This window comes from Lontra canadensis, unplaced genomic scaffold, assembly GCF_010015895.1.
Source record: "Lontra canadensis isolate GAN:19392208 unplaced genomic scaffold, GSC_riverotter_1.0 scaffold72, whole genome shotgun sequence".
Classification (NCBI taxonomy): Eukaryota; Metazoa; Chordata; class Mammalia; order Carnivora; family Mustelidae; genus Lontra; species Lontra canadensis.
Window position 1 is genome coordinate 3130423 of NW_022631066.1, and position 10557 is coordinate 3140979.

The following is a 10557-nucleotide window of genomic DNA, read 5'->3' on the forward strand; positions in this document are numbered from 1 at the left end:
TTTGCATCTATTAAAATGACCATATGATTTTTATCCTTTCTTTTATTAATGTGATATATCACATTGATTGATTTGCAAATATTGAACTACCCTCATCCTGGGAAGAAACTGTACTTGATTGTGGTGAATACTCTTTTTAATGTATTGTTGGGTTTGGTTTGCTAATATTTTGTTGAGGGGTTTTCATCTATGTTAATCAAAGATTTGATCTTATAGTTTTATTTTTTTGCAGTGCCTTTATCTGGTTTTGGTAATTTTTGCACAATGTGTTATTCCATGGTAATGCTGATCTCATAGGTTGAATTTGGAAGATATCCTTCCTCCTCTATCTTTTGGAATAGTTTGAAATGGATATTAAATCTTATTTAACAGTTTGGTTGAATTCACCTGTGATGCCATCTGGTCCTAGACTTTTGCTTGTTGGGAGTTTTTTGATTACTGATTCAATTTCATTGCTGGTAATCAGTCTTTTCAAATTTTTTATTTCTTCCTGTTTCAGTTTTGGGAGATTATATGTTTCTAGGAATTTATCCATTTCTTCTAGGTTGTCCAATTTATTGGCATATAATTTTTCATTATATTCTGTTACAATCCTTTGTATTTTTGTAGTGTTGGTTGTTATTTCTCCTCTTTCCTTATTGATTTTATTTATTTGAGTCCTCTCTCTCACTCTTTCTTTTTATGAGTCTGGCTAAAGTTTTATCAATTTGGTTGATCTCAAAACCAGCTCCTGATTTCACTGACCTGGGGTTTTGTTTTTGTTTTTTAAGTTTCTATATCATGTATTTCTGCTCTAATCTTTGTTATTTCCTTCCTTCTACTGGTTTTGGGTTTTGTTGTTCTTTTTCTCACTTCTTTAGATGTAAGGTTAGGTTGTTTATTTGAGATTTTTCTTGCTTCTTGAAATAGGTTTGTATTATTATAAACTTCCCTCTTAGGAGAGCTTTTTGCTGCATCCCAAATATTTGGGGACATTGTGTTGTCATTTTCATTTGTCTCCATGTATTTTTTTAATTTCCTCTTTGATTTCTTGGTTGACCTTTTCATTGTTTAGTAGCACATTATTTAACCTCCACGTATTGTGTTCTTTCCAGAGTTTTTCTTGTGGGCAATTCCTAGTTTCATAGTATTATGTTGAGAAAAGATGCATAATATGACTTTAGACTTTTTTATTTGTTGGGATTGTTTTGTGGCTTAATATGTGGCCTATTCTGGAGAATGTCCTTTGTGCTCTTGAAAAGAATGTGCTTTCTGTCATTTTAGGATGAAATCTTCTGAATATATCTGTTAAGTACATCTGGCCCAATGTGTTATTCCAAACTACTGTCTTCTTGCTGATTTTCTGTTTGAATGATCTATCCATTGATGTTAAGTGAGCTGTTAAAATCCCCTACTATTATTGTATTACTATCAATTGCTTCCTTTACATTTTTTATTAGTTGCTTTATATATTTGGATGTTCCCATTTTGGGTGAACAAATATTTACAATTGTCCTATCTTCTTGTTGGATTATTCCCTTTATGATTATATAGTATCCTCCTTTGTCACTTTTTATTGTCTTTGTTTTTAAAGTCTATTTTATCCAAAATAAGCATTGCTACCCTAACTTTCTTTTCACTTCCATTTGCATGATAAATGCTTTTCTATTCCCTATTTTCAGTCTACATGTGTCTTTAGATCTGAAATGAGTGTCCTGCCAGCAGCATGTAGATTGGTCTAACTTTTTCATCCATTCCATCACCCTATGTCTTTTGCTTGGAGCATTTAATCCATTTACATTCAAAGTAATTATTGATAGGTATGTATTTACTGCCATTTTGTTAATTTTTTTATGGGGGGGTGTCATTTTTCTGTCTCTTTTTTCCCTTGTTCTCTTCCCTGCAGGCTTTCTTTAGTGATATACTTGGATTCTTTTCTTTTTAATTTTTGCACATCTCTTACCAGTTTTTGATTTGTGGTTACCTTTAGGTTTATATATAATATCTTATGCATATAGCAGTCTATATTAAGTTCATGTCATTTAAGTTTGAACTCATTCTTTACTCCTCGCCCTCCATGTTTTAGGTATATGGTGTGATACTTTACATCATTTTATTCTGTGAATTCCTTGGCTGATTTTTATACATATACTTAATTTTACTGCTTTTGTGCTTCCTGCTTCTCTTACCCTTACTTATAGTCTTTTCTTTCCACTTGAAGACTCCCCTTTAACATTTCTTGTAAGACTGGTTTAGTGGTGATGAACTCCTTTAATATTTGTTTGCCTAAGAAACTCTTTATCTCTCCTTGTATTCTGAATGATAGCCTTGCTGGATAGAATATTCTTGGCTGCAAATTTTTTTTCTTTCAGCACTTTGAATATATCATGCCACTCCCACCTGGCCTCTAAAGTTTCTTTTTTTTTTTTTTTAAGGTGTTTTTGTTTTTGTTTTTGTTTTTGTTTAATTTGAGGGAGCGAGAGAGTGAGCACAAGCAGTTTTGGGGGGTCATGCAGAGGAAAAAGCAGACTCACTGCTGAACAGGGATCCTGACTCAGGGCTTGATCCCAGGACCCTGAGATCATAACCTGAGCTGAAGGCAGACGTTTAACCAACTGAGACATCCAGATGCCCCTGGTCTCTAAAGTTTCTGCTGAATAAACAGCTTATAGTTTTATAGGGTTTTCCTTGTATGTAACTATTTTCTTTTCTCTTGCTGCTTTTAATTTTTTTCTTCTTATCCCAACTCTTTGCCATTTTAATCACAATGTGTCCTGGTGTGGACCTCCTTGGGTTGATTTTTGGGGAGGCTCTCTGTGCCCCCTAGATTTGGATTTCTGTTTCCTTCTCCATATTTGGGAAGCTTTCAGCTATTATTTCTAAATTTATACCCCCTTTTCTCTCTCTTGTCCTCAAATCCTTATAATGTGAATGTTATTTCACTTGATGGTGTCACTAAGTTCCCTTAGGCTGTTTTCATTTGTTGTTGTTGTTGTTGTTGTTGTTGTTATTATTATTATTATTATTATTATTTTCTCTCTCCTGTTCACCTTGCTTACTTTCCATTACTCTGTTCTTCAGGTCACTGATCTGTTCTTCTGCTTCCTCTAGTCTACTATTTATTCTATCTAGTGTATTTTTTTTAAGATTTATTAATTTATTATAGAAAGAAAGAGAGAGATTGTGAGTGTAAGTGGGGGGTGGGTAGAGGCAGAGGAGAGAGAATATCAAGCAAACTCCCACTGAGTGGGGAGCCCAATGACCCAGGGCTTGATCCTGTGACCATGAGATCATGACCTAAGCCGAAATCAGGAGTCAGACCCCCCCAACCAATTGAGCCACCAAGGTGCCCTTCCATCTAGTATATTTTTAATTTCAGTTGAGTTCTTCATCTATGATTGGTTCTTTTTTTATATTTTCTGTCTCTTTGTTGAGAGTCTCACTAATGTCCTCCACTCTTTTCTTAAGTCCAGTGAATTATTTTATGACTGTTACTTTAAATTCTCTATCAGACATATTACTTATCACTGTTTTGTTTGGCTCTCTTACTGTGACTTTGTCCTCTTCTTTCATTTGGGACATATTCCTCTGTCTCCTTATTTTGTCTAATTCTCTGTGTCTGTTTCTAGGTATTAGGAAAGTCAGCCAAGTCTCCTGCTCTTAAAGTAGTGGCTTATGAAGCAAAGGTCCTGCAGTGCCCTCCAGTGCAATGTCTCCTGTTAACCAGAGCATGGCACTTTAGGGATGTCTCCTATGTGTGTTACATATGCCCTACCATTGTGGCTGAGTTGCATTTGCTTTCAGTCTTGTCTGCAGTGGCTCTCTTTGCCTGTTGTGAGCAAGATTTTTCCCTATGTTGTTAGTGGGCCAGTCTGCGGCTGACTTAGACTTGAGTTGAGTCCAACAAGGCATCTGCCAGAGAGTCAGTAGTTCAGACTGCAGGGTGCTTTCCCTTTGTTGTCCCTAAGAAGGTTTTTTTGGTGGGTGGGGCCTGTAGTCAGAAATGATGTTTGTTTCCACCCCACTGCTGGGGTCAGAGTCAGACTACTGTGTGTTATATTTCTCTGTCCCCAGGCAGTAGTCTGCTTGCATACTGCCAGGTTTAGGGGCCACTTTGGATGGGCTCTGGCCAAGGACATGTTTGGGGGGGGCAGGTCCACAGGAGAATTTGTGGGTATGGCATGCTGTACCAAGAAGGACCACACAGGCCACTGCAGGTGGGAAGTTGCAGCCACAGTTTCTTGGGGGTGAGAGGAGGAAACTACTGCCAAGGCTAAGTAGGTTGGAGGGGGCAGATCTGCAGAAGCATGCAGGGGCAGGGCATTCTGTTAGCACTAGGTGGAGAGTGTTTGGACAATATGGTGCCCACAGGTGTCCATGTATCTAGGCTGGTGGTTGGGGCTGGGAAATGGCACCCACCAGCTCTTTTGTTCTTGGAGAAGTGTCCCAAAGATCCCTGCCCTTCCAGCACATGCTCTGAGATTAGTAAATAGATCTCCTTCCTGTATACACCAGATATTTTTCAAAAACTGCTGTTTCTATCTTGTCTCTTAGTATGGCTATTTGTTGTGCTGTTCTTTATGGAAGAGACTCTACATCTTTGATAACCACATCTCAGAAGCGATAAACCTTCCTATCTGCTGTATTCTATTGGTCACATACACCTACCTTGATCCAGTGTTGGGAGAGAACTACCTAGAGGTGGGAATCATTGGGGACCATCTTGGAGGTTGGCTATCACCATCATGGTGTTTTATATTCTTTACATATTGCTGGATTAATTTGCTGATACTTTTGCTACAATTTTTATATCTGTGTTCGCAAGTGAAATTGGACTATAATTTTTCTTCCTTATTATCAAGGTTATGCTAGCCTCATGAAGTGAGATAAGTAGTGTTCTCTCTTTCTCTATTCTCTGAAAGAGTTTGTCTATAATATCAGAATAGTTCAAAGTTATTTATTCCTTCACTGTGGCAATTTAATGTGAAGCCATCTAGGTCCCCAATTTTTCCTTGATTCAATTTTTTCAACTGCACTGAAAGATCATTTAAGTTTTAAAACCATTTGGTTTTTCTATTTCTTCTTGAAAAAGCAGTTTGTGTAAATTGCACTTTGATAAAATTTGTTCCTTTAATCTATACTCTCAAATTCAATGGCATAGATTGTTCATAATGACTTTTTATTCTGTATTTAATATTTCTAGCTTTTATGATAATGTCCTTTTTTCTGATGTTATTTGTCCTGTCGTTCTCCTTTATTGATCTCATCAGATGTTCATTAATTTTATTAGGCTTTTTGAAAAATCGATCTTTTGTTTTATTGATTCTGTGTTTTCTGTTTAATTGGCCTCTGTTCTTATTTCTAACTTGTTCTTTCTTCTACTTTCTTTGGGTTTGTTTGGTTCTTTTTTAAATTTCTTTTTTTTTTTTTAGTTAATTAATTTATTTGACAGAGAGAGATCACAAGTAGGCAGAGAGGCAGGCAGAGAGAGAGGAAGGGAAGCAGCCTCCCTGCTGAGCAGAGCCCCTGATGTGGGGCTTGATCCCAGGACCCTGAGACCATGACCCGAGCTGAAGGGAGTGGCTTAACCCACTGAGCCACCCAGGTGTGCCCTTTTTAAAATTTCTTAAATTATATTCTTAGTATATTAATTTTTAGCCTTTTTCTAGTATGAATATCTTATGCCATAATTGTCCCTGAAGTACTCTTTTAGCTTAATCTTATAAGTTTTTATATGTACTACTTTAATTATTACTTGGTTCAAACTATTTTTTTAAAGACTTTTTTATTTTTATTTTGAGAGAGAAAAACAGTGTGTGTGTGAGCACAGGAAGGAGCAGAGGCAGAGGGAGAGAAAGAATCTCAAGCAGACTCCACGCTGAGCACAGAGACTGACATGGGCTCTATCCCATGACCCCAAAATCATGACCTGAGTCAAAATCAAGAATTGGATGCCTAGGGGCACCTGGGTGGCTCAGTGGGTTAAGCCTCTGCCTTTGGTTCAGGTCATGATCTCAGGGTTCTGGGATCGAGCCCCGCATTGGGCTCTCTGCTCAGCGGGGAGCCTGCTTCCTCCTCTCTCTCTCTGCCTGCCTCTCTGCCTGCCTACCTGTGATCTCTGTCAAATAAATAAATAAAATCTTTGAAAAAAAAAAAAAGAGTTGGATGCCTAACTGACTGAGTCACCCAGGCACCCATGAACTATTTTTTTAATTCAACTATGTCTTCTTTGATCCATGAGTTTTACTCAGATATTTAATTTCCAAGCATATGAAGGTTTTCTTGGGTTGAGATTAGTTTCTAACTCATTATATTATGTTGGGGAAAATATGCTATTGTTTCAATCTTACGACATTTGTCATAAGAATTATTTTTCTCTATTAGTTATCGAGTGGTTATATTAAAATACCACATTATGAATGTGGATTTATCTGTTCCTCTTAATAGTTCTATCAATTTGTAAGTTGAAATTTTTAAGTCAAAATTAACCTTTCATAATAATAAAATATCCTGTTTATCTTGAATCACACAATTTGTCTTAAAGGTTACTTAGTCTAGAAATAATTTGGCTATTTATTTGGGCCTTGTAGTTTTCCACTTATAATGTAGAGATTCTTCTTAATTCTCTCTTATTGTCTTATTGTCCAGTTGCATCTTCTCATTATAATAAGCTTCAGCTTATTCCCCTGTTATTTAATGATGTCACGTTATTCTTTTTCTCTGTTTCTTCAAGCAAAATTGAGCTCCACAGGCCTGGTTTTGCTTTAAGTAATAAATAAAATGCCAAATCTTCGTAATTGAAAGAGTTGGTTGAAGGAGAGGTGCTTTATCCCCTGTAGCTGCAGAAGAATGACCATCCTTGTGTTTTAAAACATGTTCAAAGGATCTGAGCTCATGTGGTATTGAAACCTGTGTGAATATTTATAACTATACTAACTTGTTCTGTTATTTATTATTATAAACTTACCCTTGGAAGAATAATGTGAACAAAGATTCTGGAAGTCATTGCTATATTCTTAAAGTAATCTCCAAAGTGCCCTGTAATTCTCATGAGTTATCTTACTCAATAATCTAATGTTCTCTTAATGTCATGTTAGACATTTCTATACTCCTATATAGTATGAATACTTGAGAGATTGTTCTAACAAGTCAGTAGATTACTAACATTTTTTCCTTCTTTTGTCTATAGGATAAAATGAATAAATGTCCATGACTCTACTGCATTTTGTGCTTAACAAAGAAATTGATCATCTTGTCTCATTTATATTAACCAGCTTAATGCCTTGGCTTCAACTTTTTTGTATTCTGTATTCTGCCTTTCTGTTGTCTGATTTGGAAGTTCCCCTATATAGGCACAGGAACAATTGGTGAATTTGGTAGATTTTCATCTTCGCATTCACATCTATGATTGTGTTGAAAGAACTGCACCAGAGTTCATTCCTCTGTTGTAGTTAGAGCAGGGGCACTGAGGGGAGGGGAAAGCCTCTATTTCCTGATTATGTATCTTCACTGTGGTTTTTTTGGTACTTTTGATACTGCCAGAAACTGTTAGCCCTGAAGGAGTATTGCGCTGCCCATTATCCACCAGCCACATCCCAAACTTTTCTCTTAACCAGAGGTAAAGTGCAAAACGTAAGGCTTCTTCCAGTTCAGGCTAAGGCAGAGAATGGTTTTACAAGGGACTTTCCATGTACCACCTATGTCTCCAGAAGTTTTTTGTTTTTAATATTTTATTTATTTATTTGAGAGAGAGAGAGAGAGAGATTGAGTACGAGTCAGGTGAAGGGCAGAGGGAGAGGGAGCAGGCTCCCAGATGAGCAGGGAGCCTGATGCAGGGCTCGGTCCCGGGACTCCTGGATCATGTCCTGAGCATATGCAGACACTTAACCTAGAAGCCTCTGTCTCCAGAAGTTTTAAATTTATTTTCTTCTTCTTTCTTTTTTCACACTAGTTGTCAAGACTTCTTTTATTTAGAGATAATTTTCCCTTATTAAACCCCAATTTCTCTTCTACCTTCTTCTCAACAAGAGAAAAATAAGACAGTATGATTGACACTGTGTCTGGCTTTCACTGATTCACAGCTTACCTGTTGTGAGGAGCAGGACTTCCACTCTAGAGCAGCTTTCCGTGTCTTTCCTTTCGGGCTGCCTCCTCACACACCCCTCACCGTCAATTCCGCTCGGTTCTAAAGTAGATGTGTTAATCACAGATTAGAATTTTGTCTCAACATCTTCCACTTGCTTTTTTTCTTCTCTCTCACTCTCGCACCTGAAAATCTATTGCAGGTTTAGTATTCTAGCACATAGCGGGCACTCAGTATGTCTTTGTGTAGTGGATGAAAGGAGAAATGACAAACACTGCTTCTGAGAAAGCAGGTGAAGATCTCTTAAGGATTTCTACAAACTTCTGTCTCTGAATGATGTTTTCCAAAAAACATAAAGAAAAATGTTGCTCCTCTCTAGTTTGATGACCACATGTGCCTGTGCTGTTTCTGTGTCTTATTGATTTATTGAGAGAATTCTGTGATCCTGCTATTTTTCTCTGGAAATAAAGGTGTGTGTGTGTGTGTGTGTGTGTGCACAATATATATAGTATATATAATATATAGTATATTTATTTTAATAAATTCTGTATAAGTCAGGGTTCTTCAGAGAAATAAAACCAATAGGATATAAAAGGAAACATTCTGATGAGTTGGCTTACACAATTCTGGAGGCTGTGAAGTCCCAAGATCTGCCATCTATAAGCTGGAGACCCAGGAAAACTAGTAGTTTAATTCAATGCAGGTCTGAAAGTCTGAGAACTACGAGAGCCAGTGATATAAATCCCAGTGAGAAAGTAAGAAAAGATGGGAAGAGATGTCCCAAATGAAGTAATGAGGCAGGAAAAAAAAGAGGCAATTTCTTCCTTCCTCCACCTTTTTGTTCTATCCAGGACCTTAATGGAGTAGATGATACACACATTGGGGGTAAGGGGGTATAATATTCTTTACTGAGTCTACCAATTCATATGCCACTCAGTGCAATTCAAACACTCTTCATAGATACATCCATAGACACCTTCACAGACACACTCAGAAATAATCAGATATCTGGACACCCCTGATCCTATCAAGTTGACACATAAAATTTACTATCACACATTTTAAAAGAAAATATGGGTCAAAAAAGAAAGAGATTTAGAATCTTTTCTGGAGTTTAATTTTTCAATAACAAACAAAAAAATTTTTTTGACCTAATAAATTTACAATAGGAATTATCCAAAATATATGCTCACATAGGTATAAAATGGCATAGAAATAGGTTATTTTGCTTTTGCAGTTGCAAAAGACTTGAAGAAATATGAATACTCATGAAAAAGAAATGTCTCAGAGAAATTATGGTATGTCCATACAATTGGAGAAGCAGCAGTAGCAAAGAAAATGAGAAAACTTTTTGTGAAGTGATATGAAAGATCTCCAAGATCTATTGTCAAGTGAAAAAGCCAAGTTGCATAATAGTATATATAGTATGCTATTATTTCTGAAAAGAGAAAAAAGGGAAAAATACATGTATTTGTTTTATTCTGGAGAGATTTCAAAAGATACATAAGAAATATATATTGGTTGCTTCTAGGTGAAAGAACTCTGCCATGCCTATGTGACTGGGGAATGCTCTTCGTTCTTTTGACTTTTGAATTATATGACTGTATTACCTACTCTAATTGGAAAGTAGGAAGGAAAGAAATTCACTAAATCATTAAAATAATTGTCTTTTGGTGATTAGAATCCGAGCAATCTTTATTGTCTTTTTATGTTCCTCAAAATTTTCCCAACTTTCTATATGATATATATTACTTTTATAACTAGGGAATATTTTTAGATACAAATAATCATTTTTTGTTCTGTTATTTACTATGAGCCCCTCTTAATTCCTTTTCAGGAATAGAAATAAAAAAGATGGGCTTCAAAGATATATATTCTTCTATCCTTCTTGACATAGTGAATTAAGAAAGGCATATTTTGGGGTGCCTGGGTGGCTCAGTGGGTTAAGCCTCTGCCTTTGGCCCAGGTCATGGTCTTAGGATCCTGCGGCATCAGGCTCTCTGCTCAGCAGGGAGTCTGCTTCCCCATCTCTCTCAGCCCGCCTCTCTGCCTACTTGTGATTTCTCTGTCAAATAAATAAATAAATAAAATTCCTTAAAAAGAAAGAGAAAAAGAAGGCATATTTTGAAATGTGCAATACCATATTGTTAATTATAGGCACTATATTGTAAAATAGATATTTAGTGCTTATTAATCTAGAATAACTGAAACTTTATACCCATTAAACAACAACTCCCAGAAAAAACAAAAACAAAGGGACGCAAGGAAATTTGGGAGATGATAGATATGCCTATTAGCTTCATTGTGGGGATGGTATCACAGGTGTTGGCACATGTCCAAACTCATCAAATCGTACACGTTAAGTATGTGCAGTTCTTTATCTATTAATTATATGTAAAAAAAAAAAAACCCTGTTTTTTAAAAAACTAGATTATCTAAGTGATCCAAACTGTTCTAGTTCTTACTATCTCTAAAGGTAAGAGGTAGAATTATAT